The 26,619-nt window shown below is 37.0% G+C and overlaps 1 long non-coding RNA gene across 2 annotated transcripts in view; it reads left to right on the plus strand.

Moving 5' to 3' along the window:
* LOC123569797 (uncharacterized) overlaps positions 1-26,619 on the plus strand; it is a 167,456-nt gene that overhangs the window by 37,399 nt on the left and 103,438 nt on the right. The window contains exons 1-2 of one of the 2 annotated variants that reach the window (XR_006693589.3): positions 20,825-21,378; positions 21,908-21,968. This is a non-coding gene — a long non-coding RNA (uncharacterized lncRNA). Of the gene's footprint in view, positions 1-20,824; positions 21,379-21,907; positions 21,969-26,619 lie in introns of those variants that run through there. The other variant, XR_010582403.2, reaches the window with a different exon arrangement.

Here is a 26,619-nt window from a genome sequence, read left to right on the forward strand (position 1 = left end):
GGGCAAAATTAAAATTGCCAATGAAGTTTTGGGCATGCATTGTCATTGATAACATCTTATTAGGAGACAGGGTTTGAGAGCAGACAACCTCTCTGACCAAAATTTATTAGGCGGGAATTTCCTTGTTCTAATAAGTCTGGGAGCGCTACAGGAGACCAGGGCTTATTTCATCCCTTTGGCTTCTACCGTAAAAGATGGCCACCTCCAAGGGGGTCGTTCACAGACCTACCCTCAGGGCGCATTCTCTTTCTCAGGGATGTTCCTTGCTGAGAAAAAGAATTCAGTGATATTTCTCCTGTTTGCTTTTGAAAGCAGAGAAATATGGCTCTGTTCTATCTGACTTACCAGCAGTCAGAGTTTAAAGTCTTATCTCTCTTGTTCCCTGAACATTGCTGTTATCCTGCTCTTTTTTCAAGGTGCCCAGATTTCATATTGTTCAAACACACATGCTCTACAAACAATTTGTGCAGTTAACGCAATCATCACAGGATCCTGAGGCGACATACATCCTCCTCAGCTTACAAAGATGATGGGATTAAGAGATTAAAGACAGCCATAGGAAATCACAAGGGTATTGATCAGGGAAGTGATAAGTGTCCATGAAATCTTCACAATTTATGTTCAGAGATTGCAGTAAAGACAGGTGTAAGAAATTATAAAAGTGTTAATTTGGCCGGGCGCAGTGGCTCAAGCCTGTAATCCCAGCACTTTGGGAGGCCGAGATGGGTGGATCACGAGGTCAGGAGATCGAGACATCCTGACTAACATGGTGAAACCCCGTCTCTACTAAAAAAATACAAAAAACTAGCCAGGCGAGGTGGCGGGCGCCTGTAGTCCCAGCTACTCAGGAGGCTGAGGCAGGAGAATGGTGTAAACCCAGGAGGCAGAGCTTGCAGTGAGCCGAGATCTGGCCACTGCACTCCAGCCTGGGTGACAGAGCGAGACTCCGTCTCAAAAAAAAAAAAAAAAAAAGTATTAATTTGGGGAACTAATAAATGTCCATGAAATCCTCACAATTTATGTTCTTCTGCCGCAGCTTCAGCCGGTCCCTCCATTTGGGGTCCCTGACTTCCCGCAACAGTTTACCTCCAGAGTCTAGAACAGTGCTCAGCACATGAAAAATATTCAAAATGCTGTATTTGTTAAGTAAATGAAGTAGGCACTGAAGTGAATATGTATTAATATTTAGCTGTTTCATCAGCATGTAGGTAACAGATATATCCACAAAAATAGATGAACCCATCAAAAGAGGATATATAAAATGAGATTGTAAAAATGCTTGAGTTGAAACAGTGAGCCTCACCAACATCTATAGGGAGGGAGGGGAAGACAAACCCCAGTGGGCACTGAGAAGGAGAAAGGAGGAGACAAGGGGAGAACCAAGAGAGAATGGTATCTTCAAGATAATTGGAGAAGAAACCACAGAGAGGGAAAATTCACTAAGACTTCAGAAAGACTGGATATGATAAACATCTCTCCTCTCTAAAGGCCCACTTTTAATTACCATACTGTCTTTTATGAGAGGTATTCTATACCTGATTTTATACAATTTGTACCTGGGAAATTTTTTAGTAGCTTTTACACTATGGTAGTTATAAAGAACTTTTAATGCTCATCTTACGCTGTATTTGTTTGTTTATTTATTTATTTATTGTGCCCTTGATTTGGAAAAAAACAACATGTAATCAGATTAACCTTTGGAAGTGACTTTGGAAGTGAAAGAGTTAATTTTTTAGCATCCTGTGTAGCTCTAGGGGAAGTGTGTAGAGTAAATGAAAAATGGAGCAGTAGTCCCAACTCTGTGTAATCTCAAATCATGTGATATTCTCTTGGGGTTGATTCTAATCAAGTTTGCTGTATGAAAGGTCATTTCCATTATCCTGTGAGGCAGGTCCTAAATAGAATGATGACAGACATTAGCTTTTAATAAAGCAATAGGAGTTGAATTCTCTTGGCCGTAGGCAGATGCCAAACTTTGTGGTGGCTTTTATACCCATTTATATGTAATTTGTAATATATTGGTGAATTGGTATAGTATGATGTACTATGGATATTTTTTCTTTCTAGCTAAGTCTGTTTATACATCCAGAATTCCCTAGTTGTCAGAATAACGACAATGAAATTATTTATGCTTGACATTATATTTAGATTCAGAGTGTGGTGGCCTTTTAAGTTTAATTAGGAGGATTCTAGGAATATATGGATTTCTGGTGATTTGTAAAAATATTAAATCACCATCTCTATAACCAATAGCAGTGTGCACATTTGGGAAGCTTCTACTATTCTCTTAATAATTGAATTCAGTGAAGTTTTCATTTACTACTTTGTACTTCAGAATTGTACATGAGAAAGAAAAGGTAAGAGTTTATGTGTATATTCTTTAACATCAACAGCTTCTGGTCCCATTTACTATATTTCTGTAGCTGTATAAACATGCTACGGCAATTATAATGATTAGTATTAATTGATAAGTGATTTTCATATTAGCCTATTTTAAAAAACACGTATCAGAATGACATAAAAATCTTTAAGTCACCAACTACCGTTACACTTTTTAAAGAGTGGGCCACACTTTAAAAAAAGAAAATGCTTTTCCCTAAAATAGGTGTTTTTATTAATTATGAATATATTAATATGAAATTTGACACAATCAGCATCTTGATGTAGTGGAAAGAAAATTAGACTCTCAATTAGGAACCTTGGGTTCCAACCCTAGTTCTGTCACTATGTGTTTGCCCTTTGATGATCTCTGGGCCTCGGTTTCTTTGTATGATTCCTTTCTTATCCCATTCTGTCTTTAGTATCTTGTGATTATGAGTTATATTGATGAATGAAAAAAAAACCATGTACAAATTTGGATTATGTCCATACTTGGATAATCTACTGAAAATGCATCAGGTTTTTAAGTACAATAAAATGAATGAAGGATTTTATTTTTCTTTCAATGCCAGAATCCTCATAGAATAAGAGATGTTCAAATCCTATGGTAGAGAGTGTTGTAAATTTTGTTCTACCAACAGCCCAATCCTCCTGATGTGTTTTATTTTTGCTGTCGAGGGGTCTTTGAAGTTTCTTGGAAGAAGCTCTCAGTACTCTATGGAGAGACAAACCAGAAAAGGCAAAGTTAAAACGAGGAATGCGGCACATGAGCTTGAGGTTGCTGGTGCCATTTGTCATTTCTTGCCAAGGATGAGTGCAGCTTTAGTTGCCAGGAGTGGCAGCCTGGCATCATCTTTTCACTAAAGCATTAAGCCTAGCCTAAAGAATTGTTGTCATCTTAGTTAGTACCTTGTTTTGCATTCTTTAAAATATGAACTGTCATTTTCTTAACTTTTTTTTACAATAATTTTTTATGTCGGTGATCTGTGTTGAAAAACATCGGGGAAAGTAAGAATAATCTCAACTCTAGGTTTCTGCTACAGTTGTAAATTTCTAGGTGTCTGTTTGACATGCTTTTAAAACTTAATTGGAAAGCAGAGAAGGAGAAAATATGCTTTAAAAACACTTCCAGTTCTTGATATATGAGCCAGAAATGGGAATGGCAAGGGATAGGTTTGTTTGATGTGCAAAAATCCATTTAACATTACATAACCCCAACCCTGCCCAACTCTTTGATGTGGGATATCAGGAGTCTCCTGTGTTTTCTGTTGAAATAGATAAGACAATTACAGGCTCTGGGCTGAAGTTCTGAGGGTATTATGTGTGTGGGTATAATCATACTCTTTTTCTTCTGAAACTTTTAGAGAACACTTTCCAGATGTGGTCTTTATTCATTTTGGACATTAAAAATATTGTGTTTTGCATATACCCAGAGCTGTGAGAACAGCCTTGGAGAAGAAAAGAGAACTGCTGAGTAAGATTATCTTGAAGGAACTCACAGTCTAATTTTGGAGAGATATTAACACAAATAAAGCAAAGAGTATACTGTACAAGATGTTGTTAGATTGTGGACTAAAGGAATTCTGATATACCGCAATTCACTTAGGTCTCTATTACAATGTTTTTAAAAATTTATCTCGATTCTTGGAAAATAAAATATCCCATTTGGAAATTTTTTCAAATAATTGAAGTGTACCACCTTGATATTTTTATGATACATACTCTCTTCCTTAATAAAAATCTCTTATTTTTATCATGTGATATATCAGGATCACATTATGGACATTACATTACAGATTCTTTGAGCTAGAAATAAATTTAGAAATGGTCTTGTCTAATCTTTTCATTAGATGGTTGCAGAAACTGAGCCTAGAGACTGTCCCAAGGGAGAACAGGGACTAGAATCTAAGTTTTGCTGACTGTTGGAATTTCATTATGGTATCATACTGTGCTTCAGATATTATCTTCTGGATCTCTGATGTATGTAGGGCTATTTTTTTTCACTGTGGTAAATGGTCCTAGGCTGTTACGTTTTTATAATTTTTCTCTTTGTTATTTATAGTTTTCTCTACATTTTTCTCCACTGTCAACCTTACAGGAGTTTCTAGCACTGTCAAGATACCTGGCTTAAACTGGGAAATGGGTTCTAATTGCTCCTCCCAAAAGTCAATAAGTACCACGGAGAAAAGGGAAATGTTTATTTCATGGGTTTTGAGAAGACAAGCATGTAGTTTCCTGTTTTCCCCTCTTTTCCACATTCTGTCTTCATCCTGGTTGACTTCAACAGTTCTGATGATGATGGATCCAAATGCTGGATTCCCAGTTCTTCGAGGGCCTCGTTTCCCATGTTATTTACCTCTACTCCACTTCCGTCACTCATTTTCATGACCATTCCCTTGGCCTTGTCATTACTTAGACACTTTACCACTGAAACTTTAAATTAAGACATTCTTTCTCATTTAGTGTCTTTCACCGCATCAGTGCTAAAATAAAGGGATAGATAGGTCTGGCATGGTGACTTACGCCTGTAATCTTAGCACTTTGTGAGGCCAAGGCAAGGGAATATTTGAGGCCAGAAGTTCAAGATCTGCCTGGGCAACACATTAAGACCCCCAACTCTACAAAAAAAAAAAAAAATTACCAAGTGTCATGGTGCATGCCTGTAGTCCCAGCTACTCAGAGGCTGAGGATTGTTCTACTGTATTCCAACCTCATTGACAGAGTGAGACCTTGCCTCTATTAAAATTAAATAAAGAGACTCCCAGGTCCTTGATCTGATTTATATTTATTCTTCTGTCTCCTTCTGTGTCTGTTTTCTTTCCTAACCAACTTGTAGTTCATACTCAATCACTTTTATCATGCTCTTGGCATTATTCTTGACTCCCTTCAACCCATTTTTAAATTTCTTAGTCTGTGATCAGCAGCTTACCCAAAATGTCTCCATTAAGTGTATACCAGAAAGCTGTTGGAAAGCTGAATAGCTTTGAGATGGGTGCCACCATAAATTCAGTCTCCTATCTCTTATGGTATTTTAATACTGTCCAGAATTTCCTCTACCTTTGCCTGGAACAACTCTTTCTCCTATTCTCCACAACTTACAAAGCTCTTCGTTTTTTCAAACATGTTTTTCTCTTACTTTTGCTGTCACTATCATTGGATGTTCTTACCCCACAAAAAAAGAAACCACCAGGTGAGAACACCTCAACCTTCTGCCACCAACCCTAAAATACAGCAGCCTTTGAATCTTTTGTTTTCCTTTTGTCAAAGGGTGTATTGTGAGCTAGGGACCAATTTTATTTTACTTTTTCCATATGAATAATTAGTTGTCCCAAGGCCATGTATTGATTAAGTAATTTCCTCACAGGATTTTTTGAAAAAGTTATTACTGTATTTTTTTTCCTTTTATGCTTACTCTGTTCATGAGCTCTCTCTCTGGTTAACAAGTCTATTTCTCTGTCATTTATCAATTATCACATAATTTAATGACTATAGCTTTTTTGTAGATCTTGATATCTGAAGGGCAAGTCTTTCTACACATTCTTTTCTTCAAAATGATTTTATCTGTTATTGGGGCTCTCTTCTATACGAATTTAGAACCATGCTTTAAGTTACATTTAAAAATTCTTTTGGGGGATTTTAATTGGAATTCACTGAATTTATACATTAACTTTGGTGAGAATAGAAATCTTTATAACATTGAGTCTTCCAATCCATGAATATGGTATATCCCTTCATTTAATTATTCTTTTATCTCCTCTAATAATGCTTTATATTTTTCTCTATGAAAGTGTTTTCAATATTTTTAGGAGTTTCTCTGAGTATCTTATAATTTTTCAGGCTATTTTGAATAAGAATTTTTCTACTAGAGTAACCTTTCAAATCACTCAATGATCTTTGAGCATTATTTGCTCAAAGCAAGAGAGCTGCCTAGAATCTTCCAAGATATTTTCATTACCCTTGGTATTAACATTTAGACTTTGACAGGAGATGTATATTTCTCTTAAACTGTTTCTTCTCTCCCCAGCCTCATTTTTCTTACTAGCGTCATCATTTTCTTTAAATTCCAGCCATGTAGAACTCGTGTTAACCTTGATTTATTTTTCCCCTTAGCTCCTCATGTCTATTGAATTCATGGACAAGTGCTGTTAACTCCAAAACTCTATATCCAAAATGCAACCACTTTTGTCATCTCCAGTGCTTATATTCTAGACTGAGCCAACATTCTCTCTATACTGGCTGACTATGGTAGACTCTGATGATTTCCTTGCTTCCTTTGTCAGCTCTCTACCATGCGTTTTCTATATAGTAGTCAGAGTGATCTTTGGAAAATGTAAATCAGACTCCATATTTCCTCTGCCTAAAGCCTCTGGTGGCAAATAAAATAAAAATCTCTTATTCTAAGAAAGCCATATAGGACTTGATTTCTGCCTGGATGCCCACTTTGTTGCAGGTCACTGTTCTCCTTGGCCAGTATATTGCAGCCACTCTGGTCCATTCTTTGTTTCTCAAACACATCAGGGCTTTGCAGTTTTTACTGTTTTCTCTGTCGTAAATGTATTTTGCCTAACCAAAATGTAAACAGTAATAGACCAGAGGCTTTTCCATGGCTCTATTCCCAGCCACCTAATGGTTCAATACATATTTGTTGAATAAATGTATGAATGCATTTTTTTTTTGTTTCCTCAAATGCACTGGGCTCTTGTCTTTGATTCATCTCATATGTTTCTCTTTGCCTGAAACAACATCTTTCTCTGTTTCTCTCTCACAACCTTTCCCACCTTTGCCCAGAAATATTATCATCTAAATATTACTTTGATTTCAACCTTTGGACAGCTTTCCCTGATTGCTATCCTGTAATCTTCCTTATGGACTTACGGAGTGTTGGGGACAGGGGTTTCTGATATGTATCCTGTATACTATGTACATCTGCTTTTTTTTTTTTTTTTTTTTGAGACAGAGTCTCACGCTGGTGTGCAGTGGCATGATCTTGGTTCACTGCAACCTCCACCCCCTGGGTTCAAGCAATTTTTGTACCTCAGCCTCCAGAGTAGCTAGGATTACAAGCACGCACCACCATGCCTGGCTAATTTTTGTATTTTTACAGGTTTTCACCATGTTGGACAGGCTGGTCTTGAACTCCTGCCTCAAGTGATCCACTCCCCTCAGCCTCCCAAAATTTTGAAATTACAGGCGTGAGCCACCACTCCTGGCCTACATCTGCTTTTATATCATTATATTTTCTACTAGACTATAAATCCCTTGGGGCAGGGGTTATATCCCCCGCTGTATTTGCAATGTCTAGCACTTTCCCTTGATTGTGGTAATTACTCAACAAATGTCTGATGAATCGACAAAGGGGTGAATGAATGACTAAATCTGTTTTAAATTCCCAAAGCACGCATTTAATTTCATTTATCTCTCTTATCTACGTCCTAGAATACTGGTAGTATCTCAAAAATAAACTCTAGAGATCAAATTAATGTAGTTCATTTGTGGTTCCTTTTATCCAAGAACCCCAGAGAAATTTAGAAATATTATTTGAACAAAGTCTATTTTTCTGCCTTTGTAGTGTATCCCTAATGAAGGTAGATAAAAGTCATTGACAGGAAAAAAGGAGTATTTTCAGGTACTAACATACTAATCTTTACCATTATTATTACTGTTTTCTTAGGCCACATTAACCCTTTAAATGCCTCAAGAACATCCTGATCCAGGAGCAAGAAAACACTTTTGACCAGCAAGCAACCTTGTTGGAGTAAAAGGGATCTGCAAATCTCTGAATTTGATATCTTTCCTCTATTACCTGGAGGTTTTCTCTGGTTTGATCCTGGCTTCATTCTTTTTCTCTCTGGCTTCCTGGTTTATTTCGTCTTGGTTCTCTGAATACTTGTGCTTGCTCATTTGTTGAGCTGCATTTTGGACCTGGGTGCAAGGCTTCTTTTGCAGGTTACCTTCCCTTTCTGACATTCAAGCACTAGACCCAGACATTGCCATTTTCCAGTTCCTCAGGGAGCAACATATTTTCTAAAACAAAAAAGCAAAGTATTTAAAAACCTATATTTACAGACATACAGCATCTTAATCTTTATTTTTACTTGGCTGGTTAGAAGTTATAGTTTTAAAAATCTAAGTAGTAAATACTGCCTACTTAAAAGTAGTTCTACATTAGAAATCCTGTTTATCTTGGATATTTTAATAATTAAATATTTTAAAACTACTATACCATAGATCAAATTTTAGCAATTAAATAATGATTATCAAAAAGGATGATTTAACCATCAGAAAGATACTAAAATCACACATAACTATGTGAGGAAAAAATTCATCTTCAAGCTATGTATTAAAGCAAAATTTAATTTCAATGATGATGATGATGATCATGGTGATAATAAACTAATCTGGCATCTATTAATACAATGCTAAGTTTAGTTCAACTAATGTTCTGCTTATTTGACATTCTTAAATATGGCGTGATGAAGTTATTTTTTACTTTGGCTTCAGCTGAAATGATTCTTTCCAGTTTTCAGGAGAAAACATTTGCCAGGAAACCGATTCTACTGTCCAACTTCTAATGAGTTACTATGATCAGTGAGCCAATTTTTCTTTAGCCTAGGTAATATTTTACCAGTAATAGTTTAAAAAGCATAAAATATGATGAAAGTTACCTTTCCTCCATAACCATACCTAATAAATTTATCTCATGTTATATACCAGTTCAACTTAAGAATAGTTTCAAAACAAGCCTTGCACTTTAAAAATTGCCTAGAAATCTTGGGAGGCCGAGGCGGGTGGATCACGAGGTCAGGAGATCGAGACTATCCTGGCTAACATGGTGAAACCCCGTCTCTACTAAAAAATACAAAAAAAAAAACTAGCCGGGCGTGGTGGCGGGCGCCTGTAGTCTCAGCTACTTGGGAGGCTGAGGCGGGAGAATGGCGTGAACCCGGGAGGCGGAGCTTGCAGTGAGCCAAGATCACGCCACTGCACTCCAGCCTGGGAGACACAGCGAGACTCCGTCTCAAAAAAAAAAAAAAAAAAAATTGCCTAGAAATCTAATAGGCAGTGGTATCTAATTTTCAGCTAGGGTGAGGTGAAGCATCAGAGCAGATACAGTTTACTTTGCCACAAAATAGTGCTCAGTAAGAAGTAATTATCGATATTATTATAAATTACCATAATTCATTTTCCTCAGGGGATTTTCTTCCCATTGACTATAGGTAAGTGAAAAGTCCAGAACAATTAGTAATTGGAGATAAAAATCTTTCAAAACTGCATATGGTTGAAACACTGCAACAATTCTATGAGTCAGGGGTTGGAAGAGAGGGAGAACAGAAATTTTCACTTGAATTTTTTTTTAGAGGCTAAGGAGAAAGAATAAATACTTCAAGAAATGCAAATGGGTAGCCTAGAGTTTTTGTTCTTTCTTTTTGTAAGGTAGAAAACCCCAGAATTCTGGAGAGCCATTGACCCAGTTCTTCCCTTTTGACTGCCCCTATTTGTCCGTGATTGAGACAATTCTGGGGGTATTTAACTTTATTTTCCTTTGTTTCTACTCTGAATCCTGTTCCCTACTGGTTCCGAGGAGCATGGCTTTATAGATTATTGTCTCTTGTCTTATAGATCTTAAATATCTTTGTTTTTATAACTTCTTTGTCCGAGGTCATAGGCATACTCAACGTGCTCCCTTCCAGAAACCAAAACCTATCACAAAATCCCATTGCTTCTCCCGCCTGCCCTTCTTACCTTCAACCTAGTTATATATTCCTTTCTTTCATTTCTTCAAGTCCATATGCCTTTTATTTGCTTTTATTGTCTTACTGAATTACGTGGGAATTCCAGTACAATGTTGAATAAAAGTAGGGTGAGAGGAGACATCCTTGCCTCATTTCTAATCATAGCAATAAAGCATTTAATTTTTCACCATAAGTTTAATATTAGCTGTAGGTTTTTCATAAATATTCTCCATCAAGTTGAGGAAGTTCTCGGCTATTCCTGGTTTGGTGAGAGTTTTTTTATCGTAAGCAGGTTTTGGATTGTCAAAATACTTTTTCTGCATCAGTTGATTAAAAAGTGTTATCTTTCGTTAGCCTGTTGATATAATGGATAAGACTGATATTCTAATGTTGAACGAGGCTTTCATATGTGAAATAAAATCTACTTGGTGATGATGCGTAGTTGTTTTTATGCATTGATTGTATTTGCTAATATTTTGTGGAAACTTTTTGTATCTGTGTTCATAAGAGATACTGGTCTGTAGTTTATCTTTCTTTTCAAAAAAATAATTTTATTTTTAAATTATTGATTTAATTAATGAATAAAAAATTATATATATGTATGGTGTATAATATGTTTTGAAACTTGTACACACTGTGGAATAACAAAATCAAACAATTAACATATGCATTGTCTCATATGCTTATGTTTTTGTGGTGAAGACCACTTAAAATCTACTGTCTTAGCAATTTTCAAGTATATAACATATTGTTATTAATTATAGTAGACATGATGCACAATACATTTCTTGAACTTATTCTTCCTCTGTAACTGAAATTCTCTATCTTTTGGCAAACATTTCCTCTATCCCTTCCGGCTCCAGCTCCTGACAACCACCAATCAACTCTGGTTTCTATGTATTTGATTACACTAGATACCTAGTATAAATGGAGTCATACACTATTTGTTCTTCTGTGACTGGCTTATTTTGCTTAATGTCCTCAGGGTTCATCCATGTTGTCACATATAACAGGATTCCCTTCTTATTTAAGGCTAAATAACATTCCATTGTATGTAAATGCCACATTTTCCTTATCTATTCATCCACTGTTGGAAATTTAGGTTGTTTCCATATCTTGGATTGCAAATAACGTTCCAGTGAACATGTAAGTGCAAATATCTCTTTGCGATTCTGATTTAAATATTTTTTTGGACAAGTACCCAAAATGGGATGACTGGATCATGTTTTTTAAAAATAGTTTTTACATTTTAAATTGTAATCATTTTGAGGGACCTTCCTATTGTGCTCCATAGTGGCTGCACCATTTTACATTCCCACCAACAGTGCACAGGGATTCTAATTTCTCCAATTCTTGCTAACACTTAAAATTACTATATACATTGTATTTTTAAAGAAAAACATTCTGCCAGATGTGAGATAATATCTCATTGTGGTTTTGATGTGCATTTCCCTTATGATTAGTGATTTTGAACATATTTACATAGGTATGTTGGCCATTTATTTTTCTTCTCTTGAGAAAATGTATATTCACATACTTTGCCCACTTTCTAATTGTATTTTCTTTTTTTTTTTTTTGCTATTGTGTTCTAGATCTCTTTCACTTTATAAAAATGATTTCTCTGGACAGGGAATGCTTTTTTATTATTTCTTCCAACACTTTCGATCTTGTTTTAATCCACTACAATCATATGCAATTAACACGTTAGTGACTTTCCTCTCTAGTTGGAATAAAATCTAAATTCCTTATGACCAAGAATACCCTAGTAATCTGGCCTCCATCCAAATCTCCAGCCTCTATCTGTTTCCTCTGCTCCACCCACACTGACTATCTGTTCTTTTGGTCTCTCACATCATCACTGTAAGCTCACTGGGGCAGTTCATGGCACACCCATTCTCTAGCTCGGTGCTTCTCAACTTTTTGAACTCATGCTTTCTCCTTGTGAATGTAGAAGCTGCAAGCCCTACTTTGTGCTCCCATTTTCTAATATTTTTCCAAGGGGCCAAGAAGATTTGACTTTAATTTCTACAGCTAATATTATCAAAACCAAAGTGTTTCATTTATCTTCCAATTATAAGATTATATTCTGATATGTGTCTCTTGGCGGTTAAGGTGTGGATTAATGGGAAAAGGCCAACACACAATAGCCACTTTAAATATTTAGTATATAGACTGGGCGCAGTGACTCATGCCTATAATCCCAGGACTTCGGGAGGCCAAGGTGGGCGGATCACCTGAGGTCAGGAGTTCGAGACCAGCCTGGCCAACATGGTGAAACCCTGTCTCTACTAAAAATACAAAAAATTAGCCAGGCCTGGTGGAAGGTGCCTATAATCCCAGCTGCTCAGGAGGCTGAGGCAGGAGAATCGATTGAACCCAGTGGGCAGAGGTTTCAGTGAGCCAAGATGGTGCTACTGTACTCCAGCCTGGGCAACAAGAGTGAAACTCCATCTCAAAAGCAAAAACAAAAACCAAAAAACAAATATCCAGTATATCTCAGTCCAAAACACAGAATTTAATAGAAATGAAATGGCTGCATTCAGCAGGAGCAAACAGCAAAATCTCTTGGCTTTTGGTTTCTAGCTGGTGCCAGTCTTCAAGATGGTAACATCCATCTACAGTTGAGAAAGAAGTGCAATTTTTGCATGGCCCCTGCTTGACTTTACCATACAAAACAAATCTAACTTACATTGTTGTTGCCTGGATACAAGTGTTTGTTTCCTGTCTATAATACAAACAAAAAATTAATTTTAACTTTATTTAGCAATGTGTCAGAAGACTTGATTAGACTTGAAACATACCCAAGAACTGATTTATAGCAACTTTTTAGCACATAATTATTATAAAAGGGTAACTATGTAGTGGAGGATGGGTATTTGGTATTTTTTGGAAACATTTATCATTGTTTCCTTAATCAAAGTCATTGAATGACATGAAGAAGGACTTCCACAAGTTTTCCTGGACATAACAACTTATGCAACTAATTAAAAATCTAAAAATTTAACTATTTTTGGAATTGAATTAGATGATTTCATTTGGTAAATGGGTTTTAGAAAAGATAGACAAAACAAGGATGGCATTTATTTATTATTCCTGCTGTCTGTGATTTTCAGGAATATAAAGGGCACCTACATGTACAGAGTATAAAGTGGATGACTTTTATGTTCTAAAAGACAGATGGAGGCATGAAAATACCAATAAGAATGTAATGGGATTCATTTGACTTTCATTTTGCATGGCTGCACAGGTCTAGAATTCAGTGTGGTATCTTTAAAATAGTAAGAACTCTCTTCTCTATGAAAGCATAAGTAAATACACCATATAACAAAAATATTTGAATGTATATTTTAAGTATATAAATATCTTTGTTGATGTGATTTTTGATTGTTAATGAGAAATAATTCAGAAGAATTGAAAGAATAGAGGTACTTACTGTTAAGTAAATCATTAGAATTGCTAAAAAGTTTTGAATTTTATACTTTAAAATGCGCAGGCTGGGCGCGGTGGCTCACGCCTGTAATCCCAGCACTTTGGGAGGCCAAGGCAGGCACATCACGAGGTCAGGATATCAAGACCATCCTGGCTAACATGGTGAAACCTCGTCTCTACTAAAAAAACCACAAAAAATTAGCCGGGCATGGTGGCGGGCGCCTGTAGTCCCAGTTACTCGGGAGGCTGAGGCAGGAGAATGGCGTGAACCCAGGAGGTGGAGCTTGCAGTGAGCCAAGATTGCACCACTGCACTCCAGCCTGGGTGACAGAGCGAGACTCCTTCTCAAAATAAGTAAATAAATTAATTAATTAATTAAAAATAAATAAATAAAATGTGCAAATAATCATAAAAATTAAAAATAGAGTTGCTTTTTTTGAAATTTACTTTTTATTATTACCTATCACAAGTATCTATCCCACACATCCCTTTAAAATAAAGTTAAATTCATGTCATAGAGGCTAGCAGGACTGGATTAATGAAATGTTTATTTATATTAGATAATATTTGGGTTGTTTATGAATGGAAGTATTAGAGAAATATTTTTTTTTCAAATCTGGTTTTCATTCTTTACCAATTTTTATCTCTTTATAATTGAAGATAAAAATATCACAGCACAGAATATTTTTGATGATTAAATAAAAACTGAGGGATATATAAGTGTAAATGGAGTTACATTAATTAATTCAACAAATATTCATTGAGTCACTTGCTTTGTGTTGAGGATACTGCAGAGAAAAAGATGATAAGATTTGTGATCTTACGGAGTTTGTACTCTTCCAGGGCAACCCAGACAATAAAATGTAAACAATACAGTTCATTTGAAATTGTACTGATTGCTGTGAAGAATGATCTGTCACTGGAGGATAATAGAGAGGGTGCTATTTTTGTAGTGTGGTGGAGGAGGGCCTTTCTCCATTATATTTGAGCTGAGAATTCATGACAACAGTCAGCCCTACTGATTTGGGGTCTGTGCTTCATAAGTGTAAAGGAGTTTAGTGATAAAAAGAGAAGTTAGAACTCAATATATAGTAGAGAAGAAATATTATGATTATTTATGCCTCTGTTTAGGTATAAGACAGACATCATAAGCTGATTTTAGGGTATCGTAAGTACCGGAACATACAGGGTAAAATACAGGGTGTAGTAAGTACCTGAACACAAGTATCCAGTAACTTACTACATTTACAGGACGTTTAAAATGGAAACAATCTATTTCCCTTTTCAGACTTATTATCTGGACTTTAATGGTTGTGATGGACTGAATGTTTGTCTCCTTTCAAAATTCATATGTTGAAATCCAATCCCCAATGTGATGGTGTTTGGAGGTGGGCATTTTGGAGGTAGTTAGGTCATAGGGTGGAACCCTCATGAATGGGATCAGTGCGCTTATGAGAAGAGGCCAGAGAGTTAGTTAATGTGGAAACACAGTTAGAAGTTGGCCCGTCTGCGACCCGGTCAAGAGTCTTTAGTAGAACCGGACCATGCTGGTCCTCTGCTCTCGAGCTTTCAGCCTCCAGAACTGTGAGGACATTTCTGTGGTGTGTAAGTCACCCAGTTTATGGTACTTTGCTCTAGCAGCCCAAACTAAGACAACTGAACTTCACTAACTCATCCACATACTAATTTTCAAACTTCGTATTTTAAAATCTCCAATTTATCCGTCTTGGAAGGCATAGCCATAATAAACATGAGAAATCAGTACATTAGTTTTGGAAGGAGGTGGGCTTAGAGAACCATGATTTAGTAAGCATATTTTAAAAATGTAAATTTGATAATGTCATCTCTGTGCTGAAACTTTCCAGCAGTTGCCATTGCTTTAGGATAATGTCCCCCAGTTTTAACATGGCTTCGAAGTCACTGCATGATCTAGCCCTTTTCCATGTTTCCCCAACCCCTGCACCCCAACACTGAAGTGCACTCTCACCTCCTTGCTATGCTTCTGATTCAGGACTTACCACACATGTTGCTCCACCTGCCTGCAGCACTTTCTCTCGCTGCCCTTGGGAGTCTGTCACCTCACTAAGCCCTTCTAACTCTAGCTTATACTTTAAAGATCCAGGTTATGTCACCTTCTCAGGAGTTCCTCCTTGATCCCCTGACCTAGGTTTAGTTTCTCTGTGAAATGCACTGGTTTAGTTTCAGCCTAAACTAAACCCAGGTTTAGTTTCTCTGTGAAATGGCAGTCATTCTTTATCCTTTCTGCATCGTTTTTATTGTTTATTTTTCTTGCTATGTTATAAACACAGTACGGGCCAGACCTGGGTCCGCCCTGTTCTCTGTGATTTTCCAAGAGATTCAACAGTAGGGACTATGCTAGCAATTTGTACATATTTTATTTAATCTTGATTTCAATGGCATTAACTAATTAATATTTCCGTTTTATAGATGAAGAAACTGAGAGTCTGAAAGTCAGGAATTCGGAACTATGATTAGAAAGTCCAGGTTCGTTTGGATACATGCTTGTCACTGCTTACTAATAGGTTAAAACAAAAGGGTGGGATTTAAAGATAAATGGAGATTAAATAAATTTGCAGAGAAGTTAAAAGTGATTTCAAAGGAACCTGGCATTAAATCAGAGGTTTGAGGACAGTGGTAAAGGTTTGGGATGGCATGTAGAGGAGCAGAGAAAAGAAGCTGACAAGGGATAAGTAGAGTTGTCTAGCAGTTTCGAAGGCCTCGTTGGTGTTAGCAACTGTAACTTTGAAATGGTACCAACCAGGACAGCTGGGTGACTTTCTCCAGGAAGGCTTGGCTGTGTATGGGCAAGGGCAGCAAGAGCCCAATGCTGGTAAGACCCAGATCTGGAAATAGGGGAGTCAGGTCAGTGAGAGTGAGCTGTTAGGGGGGTTGGAGGTACTAGAGAAAATAGTTAAAAAAGAAAGCCGTCAGATCCAAGTTAGATAAGGAAAGGAGTAAGAATATGGGGATGGATTGGGAAAGTGCACATCAGGTTGAAGATATGATGAGTTTGAAAAATTGTTAATAGCTCCAAGCACATGAACCCTTTGGTCAAAACATTTTGAATAGCTCCCCAAGTTCAAAAGGACTATAATATCCTTATTTTCAACTTGCAAAATAGATCTACCCCAACTGCTTGGTTTCTCCTCTTCAGTCCTGTTTTTCATTATTGAGCCTGGGCTTTCCAGGTACTTTCCCACATCTGCACCTTTATTCCTGCCAGCCTATTCTCCAGGGGTGATTTTCACAGTCTCAGCAGCTGTTTCCTCATTGTAGTTTAACTCATGGAAACACTAGAATGGAGTGGCTGAGAAGGGAGCAGTCTGACAACAGGGTGGGCCAAAAAGTAAAACGTCAGGCCAGGCGCGGTGGCTCACGCCTGTCATCTCAGCACTTTGGGAGACTGAGGTGGGCAGATCACAAGATCAGGAGTTCGAGATCAGCCTGGCCAATATGGTGAAACCCCATCTGTACTAAAAATACGAAAATTGGCTGGGCATGGTGGTGGGTGCCTGTAGGCCCAGCTACTCGGGAGGCTTAGGCAGGAGAACCTCTTGAACCTGGGAGGTGGAGGTTGAAGTGAGCTGAGATCACGCCACTGTACTCCAGCCTGGGTGACAGAGTGAGACTATATCTCAAAAAAAAAAAAAAAAAAAAAAAAAAGAAAAAAGTAAAAGGTCAAGTCTAACACTGGACACTTCAAATAAGCCACAGATGAAAAAAATGTCAACCTACTAAAGCCAGAGAAGATACCTAACTCAGGTCCTTAAATTGCACATCGATGTGTCTTTTTGAAAGTGTTTTGGAAGGTTGAGCTTGTGTCTGGGCATCCACAAGTAAACTCACCCTTCCCTAAGAGGAAAGAGGTAAGCATGACATGATGATTTGATTGCTAATTAATTATGGAAGACAAGTAGGTGACAAAACAGAAACCAAAGTGAGTGCGATATCAGATTGTCTGGCTATCCAGTGGCTCTTACTGGGGATCGGAAGTGGAAGATGATACTGCAGATTGACCCTCCTCTGATGGTCATTTGCAGGAAATCTCTAGCAGTCAAGTAATGACTTTCAGGAGAAATGGAATTTGTCTTGTTTATGTCCATGCTGCCAACACCCATGCGCATGGCTGACATGCAGTGAGTAGCAAATAAATGTTTGTTAACTTAATCTATGAATATTTTGACTATTAGAAATCGACTTTCTTAGAAATAGGTTGTGAAATTGGGTTTTAATTGTGCTGTGAGTTTATTTAGAGGTACCCCTGCCCCTGTTTCCTGTATATGCTACTGGATTTCTCTTCCATTATTAATGAATTACTTCATCTTAATGATCAGATTAATGGAGTTTTTATGTTCGTTATTATATGAAAATAACCTACAAATTTTCATGAAAGCCTTACAGGCACAGATTTAGAATTCAGTGTGCATTTTAAAATCATTAGCTACAAACTAGAGAAACATCCCACTATGGGACTACCTGTTGTAGTTTTAGTCAACAATTCTGTTACTCCCTTTTCTGCAAGTAGAAATCATAAAATTAAAAAAAAATGTTTAGTTTTTATTCTTTAGCTTTTTGTATTTTAAGAAATAATTGCTTTATTTGAAGTTAATAAGTATTCTGGATTTTATAAATGATATAATGTTTCCAAAATGTTTCCTTAGGCTATGTAATAGCAAAACTGAAGCACTATAAGACACAATGTAAACTAAGGATAGGGTCATGTTCATGGAAATAAAACATTCCTAACAATGTTCACATGCTTAAATAGAAGTGAGTAGTAAAATAAAAAAAAAAAAAAAAAAAGAGAGAGAGAGAGAAAGAAAATATGCTCCAGTATGTACCTTAAGTTTTATCTTGTTTTCATTTTTTTTGTTGTTTCCTTGTGAATTTTCTTTGCTTTTTCATTCTGTAGCCTGTTTTCAGTGAATAGATCACATTCCATGAGAAAGCAGAGCTGCTACAAGGGATAATTCACCCTCAAAACCTTGTTGTTCTTTTTTAAGTTCTTATAAATGGAAAAATGAACTCGCATATCCTCTTCAGTTATTAGGGAAATTGCTAGAGAGGTAGATTGTAAGCATGGGAATATGTTTAAGATACTTGTTGGAAAATACACTTTCTGGTCCCCAAATTCCTAAGAATTTATCAACATGTTTCATTTCCTCTTCTTTGGAAAAAGCTGTTCCACAACCTCTAATCTTTACTTTTATAAGGAAAACCAAAAACCAAACCTCAAAGCCTTACTGCATCACCTAACCTCATTTTGGATTTTCTTGAAGTTATTCAAGGTTAAGTAAACAATAAACAATATGTAATATGTACACAAGTGTCGACTTGTTTGTTTATGGAGGGCTAATTGTGAAGGAAAAGAATCTCTCTGACTGAGGACTGGTCACTGAGATGCTCTCACTCATTCACTGATGTCTGACAAGGAGCAACTATTGATTAAATAGTTGTCAGGAATTTCTGACTTTCTGTGCTAGCATTTATTCATATTTGTGCTGTTGATTGGGAATAAATAAAAGTTTATTTTGATACTAAATTGTCAGAGTCATCATTAATACAAAATAATAACCCATGTCTCCTCAGCTGTATGATCACTTACATATTTTCCTGAGAAAAAAATAAGTTGTTTACTGAATGCTAGCTTTTAAGTCCTTTGAAAATTTGGAGTAGAGGGAAAAACAGTACAGTTAGCAGTACAAAAAAAAAAAAAAAAAAAAGTAAAACAAAATCATCCTTAGACAGATTTGGGAAAAGTTATCCTAGAATACTTTAAAAGCAGAAGGAAGGCATTGCAGAGTAAAAAGAGCTCCTGTGGATGAAAAACACTAGAGCAGGAATAAAAACATTAGTAAAGTTTGGAAGATATTAATGCAATTTCCTCATAACTAAACAAGTAAATAAAGGGATCCAATATAAGCAAAAATATAAAGGATACAAGAGGTAGACAGTCGAGCTCGAAGATCTGACATTCAGCTAGTCTTAGTTTTGAAAGGAGGACAGTGATTATGGAGAAAAGAAAAATAGCAACACAATGTCAGAAAATGTTCTATAACTGAAGTTAACAGTTTCTAGACTGAAAGGTTTGGCCAGGTATCCAGCACATAAATGAGAAATCAGTCACGCTAAGCCTCATCACTGCAAGAGTCCAGAATACCAAGAAGACGACCCTAAAATCTTCCAAAGAGAATCAAAGCAGAGGATATACACAAAGGGACAGAGATCAGAATGACAGACTTTTCAAGGGCGACAATATTAACTGGTGGACAAAGGAGCAAGTTGACCATGGAAATGAATGTTTCAATCTAGAATTATACATCCAGCCAAATTGTACATCATACATTGCAGCTATAATAAGACAATTTGAGACATGGGAATTCTAAAAAATGTATGTCTCTTAAAAGCACTCTTATGAAGTGAACAGTTGATCTGCTACAACAAAAAGAGGGAGAAGCCGTGAATGAGGATGACCTGGGGTCCAGAAAATAGAGTCCAGCAGGAGAGAAGAAATCCCCAGGATGTGGATAAAGAGAAATACCATGGGTGAGCTGAGCAGCAGGCATAGCTGACAACAGGCTGGAGCAGGACAGGGAGTGCTCCTGGAGCCATGCAGCAAAGAAAGAGAAGTTGGAGCTGTTTGATTGGGACGTTTGATTGTATTAGAGTTTGTTGTTTTTGTTTTTGTTTTTTTAATAGTCCTTTAAAATAATTTGGGTAAGAATTAGTGTTAGGTGTATAGAAAACAAGAAAAATGCAAAAATTGACAATTCTAAGAGGAACAAAATTTTAGTACATGATGTGAATCAGCTGTGAATAATATTTAAGTCCTATTAATGTGAGCTATGGCCATTGCGGTAACATTTGTGATATTGAGAAGAGTGATATTGATGGGGGGGTGGCAGAAGAGGAGTGAGAGAGCAAGTTTGTGGGAATACAAAACAGGTAAATATCTATCCTTCATAGGAGGAAACTGATCAATAATGTTTGAAACTGTCAAGTCGAAAATATATATGTAAGTCTGTCATTTAGAAATACAGAGACAGAAACCAGAAGAAACAGCTAAAAGGAGTTGAAATTGTTTTCCTCTGGAGAAAGCCCTGGGAGGTCTAAAAGGGTGGGTATGATAGAAAGGACTCTTTTTTTTTTTTTTTCATTATAAGTTTTGTAGTACTATCTTTTAAAGCTAAGCACATGAATTCTTCTTCTTATTATTATTTTGAGACAAAGTCCACTCTCTTGCCCAGTCTAGAGTCCAGTGGCATGATCATAATTCACTGCAGTCCTGGAACTCCTGGTTCAAGGGACCTTCCTGCCATTGTGTGTGTGTGTGTGTGTGTGTGTGTGTGTGTGTGTGTGTAGAAAAGGGGTCTCACTATGCTGCCCAAGCTCATATCCAACTCCTGGCCTCAAGCAGTTCTCCCGCCTCGGCCTCCTAAAGTGTTGGGATTACAGGCGTGAGCCATCTCACCGGGCACACATGAATTATCTTGATATTTAAAAAGGCAATAAGAGAAGCCGAGGGAAACCTCTGGTTTCCTGTTCTCGTGAGTGTTCATTTCTGGTCACGAAGCCCTAGAGCCTGTGTGGTGGTTGATTATTGGCTGGAATGAGTTTAGTGCTCAGCCAATTAAATGGAAGAAGGAGGCTTGAGGTAAGTATACTCCCAGGCTAATTCCAGCTCCACCATCTTCCTTATGACGTTGTTCTTTGGACATTCAGGAACGCAGGACTCACTCCGCAAGCTACTGCCCATAGAGAGCCGTCAGCTGTCAGTTCCCGGTGGGGATGGTCATGGCTGAAGAGAGTGAACCTGGTACGTCTTGCCAAGTTGCTTCGTTTTCCTGGACCTCAGCTTCTCTCATCACTCTTTCACAGAGATGATAGGGAAATCCCACCTCAGACTCACATCCACAGAGAAGTGTGGTTGTCTGTGTGGAAATAAAGATATACTGGAAAATATAAACTTGTTACCTACATGGCTAGCTTCATCCAGCTGTGGAAAGGGTAGACAGAGTTTGAAGACTGTCCTTGGAATAACGCAGGTCTAACCACTTTGAGTAGTTATTGGATATCATAAGCGGATAGGGGAGGAGGAGAAGGAGCAAAAGGAAACTGAGCTTGCTTCAACATCCTGGTGTCGACAGTGAGGGAACCATTGAACTCAATACGTGAAAACTGTTCTAAATTACTAATTAAGAAAATAATGTCCTACTTTTATAAGCATGAAAGCTGACAAAATTACCGCCTTGAACTATAATCCGGAGTTTATCCCTGAAGCTCCTTCTAGGTTACATGCAGGAACACATTCAATCAAATTGTCAAATTGCTGTTTTCTTCTGCAGATGGGATTTTCCAACAGGAGCAGAAAGTCAGTCGGAGAAAAGTTGGAGCTGCACATCCTCAGTGAGTTGCTCTTTCTGTTATACAGAGAAAAGTAAAAGTTGAATGAAACCCACAGCTAAGAAATACCCAGTTAGACTAAATTAATAAAATGTGGTGACTATGATTCATGTAGTTGAGCTTCACCATTGATCTGTAGGGAATAAAGAGGCAGCCGAGCTGTCAAAATGAACAAAAGCAGTTGCTAAAGTTGGCGGTAAAGGAAGGACTGACAGGAATTTCCAGAGTTCAGACTTCCTGTAGTAGACACAGGAGTAGGTAGCCATGAGCCTTTTTTTTTTCCTTGGAAATTCAAAGGAAAGTGAATCTAATTTTTTGTCTTCAATTAGCAAGTGATTACCATATATCATGAACATGAACATAATTTTTTTAAAAACGTTGTATTATAAAAATAAATTTGAATTATGCAGATAAGCAAAAAGATATCACTTCTAATCCAAGTACACAGACATAATCACTAACAAAACTTAGTAGATGTTTTTGAGAACTTTGTCCTACTTATTAACCAACTACTAGCAAGATACACACATAATGATAAATATTTATTAATTTTATCTATATGTTTTACATTTGAATGTCAATTCCATTCTTTAATGATAAATCTAAACCATTGCAAATGTGATTCAGGCAACCAGAATACTATTGATGACTTATTTATGAGATTATTTGCCTGTTCGTCATTATTTGCCTTTTTTATGAGATTATTTGTACTGTTTGAGGGCTTTTTTTTTTTTTTTTGGATGGAACACTGTGTTAACCAAACGTAGTGCAGGATTTCTATTGAGTTGTCGTACAGCTAAGAGCGAGTATAGCCTTTTTAGTCTACCATTCCAAATGTGAGAAATTTTCTGAAGCATGTATGATGTTGAACTTTTGTAAATTTGATACAAATAGCTTACTATTTATCTAAATTATAAACCTGGTAGTCTCTGTTTCTTAGTGGAGTCAACTGGGTTAGAGTATTATTAACGTGAAAGTAAGTTTTCCATACGAATATATTATTAGGAATTTAGAAAATGTGTGTTTTCCAGATTCCCAACTTATGTTTTACTCTAAGAAACTTGAATGTGTTCTACGAACACCATTTTCCTGAATACCAAGGGCTCTTGATTGACAATTATTTTTCTTTAAATAAAGAGCGATCACTAGGACAATGTATTGTGGAATGGAAAAAAAGCACTGATAAAAATTTCCTGCTCTTTGTGCTTCCAGAGTTTTCCTTATGACCCACTTTTAGCTTTATCTGAGGGGTGATATAGATGGGGTAGCCTCTGTTTGTGTGTGTGTGTTTGGGTGGGGCGGAGGGAGGGGTCGTGGCATGTAGCCGAATTAAAAAATAACTCTTGACTGATACTCTTTTCTGGTTTTCCACTTTGCACTTTCCCTTTTTAAATAGTAGGATTTTTGTTTATTAAAAAGAAGTTTTATTTTACCTTTTTCGCCTACACTGCCTCTCTCCTGTCTGTATCGATCAATCAGGATCACATGTGATCATCATTCATTCATTCATTTATTCAACAAATATTGTTTGAAGGCTGTGTATCAAGCGAGCCAATGCTCCTTTGAAAACAAAACAAAAAAGAAGAAATGCTGCCAAGTGGAAACACATCACTCTTTATGCCTACTCTCCTGGGAAAGACAAAACAAAGTGTTCATTTATGTAAAAAGTAGACTGTGTAAGAAATTTCTTTATGTTCGTAGTAGCAAGAACTAATATGAATAAGATCTTCTTAAATTAATGATATTCCAGGCTATAAAACAGTAGGATGTAACACGTTAATGTCTTTCAGTCAATATGGCAATCACATTTTTGTGTGGTACTGTTTATTAATATTTAATATATTAAAGACATGAATTTATTGTTTTTACTAAGTTCTTCAAGCATTAATTTTTAAAAAAGCTTGATCTCTGAGGATATATTAGGATAACATGAAATTCCATACTCTGCCAAAATGCTATATTGATTTCAGTTCATATATTACAGCATCTGCCCTAATTCTTAATATTATTATACACCAAAAAATAATGAAGTGGCAAGTTATCTGAGAAATTTGTCAATCCACAACACACATTTTCTTTGGATAGTTTTAAATTTCACAACATGAGAAAACAGGCCTAGAAGGAGCTGGAAAATATATTAGTCAATGGATGATGGAGTATTGGATTTTGGCTCTGCGTAGATTTCAAATCCTAATGTCGAGAAAGGAAAAATAGAATGCCTTACACATATGGGCATAATGTGAGATGTCAGTGACACTTATTTAATTTTACCTTAAATAACAAATTTGTTTTGAATGTCACTTAATGTCTTACCAGCACTTTTCTCAGAAATGTGAATCACTGCTGGTTGAGTCCCTAATTTGAGGTCCCAGGTCTCAGCCCACCTGCAAGGAAGGCAGTAAGTATGTGGTGTTCATAAAACTGTTTCCCCTCTGCTTGCCTCCTCTTAGTGCTGTGGGCTGAAGATGTATATTCTGGCATTCCTGCTTTCCTCGAATGTCCTGCCAAGGCATTTCTGCCTGAATACACTCAGACCAAAGATGGCATATTAGAGAAAAATTTCTTTTCCAAACTGGATGAATCACTGCCTTTTCACTGAATTTCAGCTCTCCGTGACTATGGTGGAGAAGCTGTTGACAAAGTGTTGTACGCAGGGGTCACCTTTGACTACCTCATCCTTTTCTTTATCTCCTCCTTATACTCATCTGTAGTTCTATGAACTCTATCTTCCTCTCCCTATTGTTGGGAATTGTCTTTCTGATTCTGAATACTAAACCAGAATTAGATGTGGAAGTCTGATAAAGATTATTACCTTTATTATTGCTAAAACTGGATTGGAAAATGAAGCCTGAATTGATGGTCACAATGAGGCTCCCCACTGCTCTCTCCAGGTTTGAATCTCAGGATTCATGTGGGGAGACCATGGTACAGCCTACACTAGGTAGCAGGCAGCACAGGGAACAGGAAGTCACCTCACACCCCTGAGGAGAAACCCTGAGAACAGGGATCTCTAAGAAGACATGGGCCTGCTGACTTGCCTCTGAAAGGCAGTCCCTGGACTCTGACACGGGTTTGTTAGTGTGTGGTGGACTCCGGTGGAGAAGGGCATTGACTCCTCCTTCATGCAGGTCTGTCCCCAGAGGCAACCAGAGGCAAAGCCTGCACAGTGGAGCTGTTTCCTTTCCTCTCTGCTGTCCATTGGGTTAATCAGTTCTCCTCCTGGGAACAGAGTGAGCAGATGGGTTGGTGGAGTGGTAGAGAGGAGGTCTGAAGCCACCTTCCATACTTTTTTGGTGGTGTTTGTAATTTTTGTGTGTTGTCGATGGGAAATGTGGATAAAGGAAAAAGAAGTGCTTTTCTATATTATTCTCCTCAATCATCAACTTAATCAGGCCTTTGAGATACCTACATTGAATTGATGACTGCCTGACTGCACTTAAAATACACTGGAATAAATGTTCTCTTAAAAATAAGATGATGTCACCCCCTCAGTTAAAATTCCCCTATTGGTTTTCCATAGTTGTTTGAATGTAATCCAAAATCCATGCTGTCTTGTCATGGCATTCTAGCCATTTTAACTCTTCAGTCTGATTTGTCATCACACTTGTTGTTAACTTTTGCTCCAGGCTTATCAAACTCTTTGCAGTTTTCCAAGCATGCATGTCTTTGCTTACCCCATTGCCTTAATTTTTGCTGCTCCCTTCCCCAGAAAGACATTCCCTTGCTTTCTTTATCTGGATAGATCCCACTGAGCCTTCAGAACTCAACCTAGGCATAATTAGCTCCCATTGGACACCTTCACTGAATTATTGAGGCGTGCCACCTCAAGTGGGGTTAGGTTTCTTCCAATGATCCTTATAGCATTTCCTGCTTGTATACTGTGATAGGGCAAAGGTCTTGTTATCTGCATATTCATATTGAATGTAGTCCCTAGCAGATAATAAACCATCGATAACTATTGCCAGCATCTCTCACATTGCTTCCTTCCTTAAACAGAGCCTTAGTTTCAATATTGCTTTTGCTCTCAAATGTGCATTACCATAAGAATTGCCTAGATTTGGATAGAAATAGGCTTGCCAGTTGTTTATAAAAATCTTGATAGCTTTGCTGATATTGGAAGAATGTTTTTCTCACTAAATAATATTTTTGTTTTTCTGGTATCATTCCTTCAAAATATAAATAAGATTTTAATAAACATTTTCTAGGGTTTATAGTGATCAAATTGTAATAAAAATTACTGTACATCATTATTCAAATTCTCAGATGTTCGTTTTTAACAACTTATAAATCTTCATGAAGAGAGATTTTTACTCTGACCCAAGTGGTCTGGATGGTGTAATTGTGAAATGGATTTCTCACAAATTTAGTCACATGCTGTATCAAGCAGTAAAAATGACAGAGGGATCATATGGGAAACAGAAAATATGTTATGTTTTCCTATTCTGAAAGGCATCCCAAAACCTTATCGAATAGATGTTAAATATTTTACACAAAAGAAAAGTTGCACGCTCCATGAGAGTTAGAGTTAAGGGCTAATTTGTTACATTCGGGTTGAAGTAGAAAGTGACTGCATGGTTAGCCTTTTAACCTTTCTTTAAATCCACTGGGAAGAAAAGCCAAAATGATTTTGGGGATAAATTGACTCGTTTTTTAC

This window comes from Macaca fascicularis, chromosome 17, assembly GCF_037993035.2.
Source record: "Macaca fascicularis isolate 582-1 chromosome 17, T2T-MFA8v1.1".
NCBI lineage: Eukaryota > Metazoa > Chordata > Mammalia > Primates > Cercopithecidae > Macaca > Macaca fascicularis.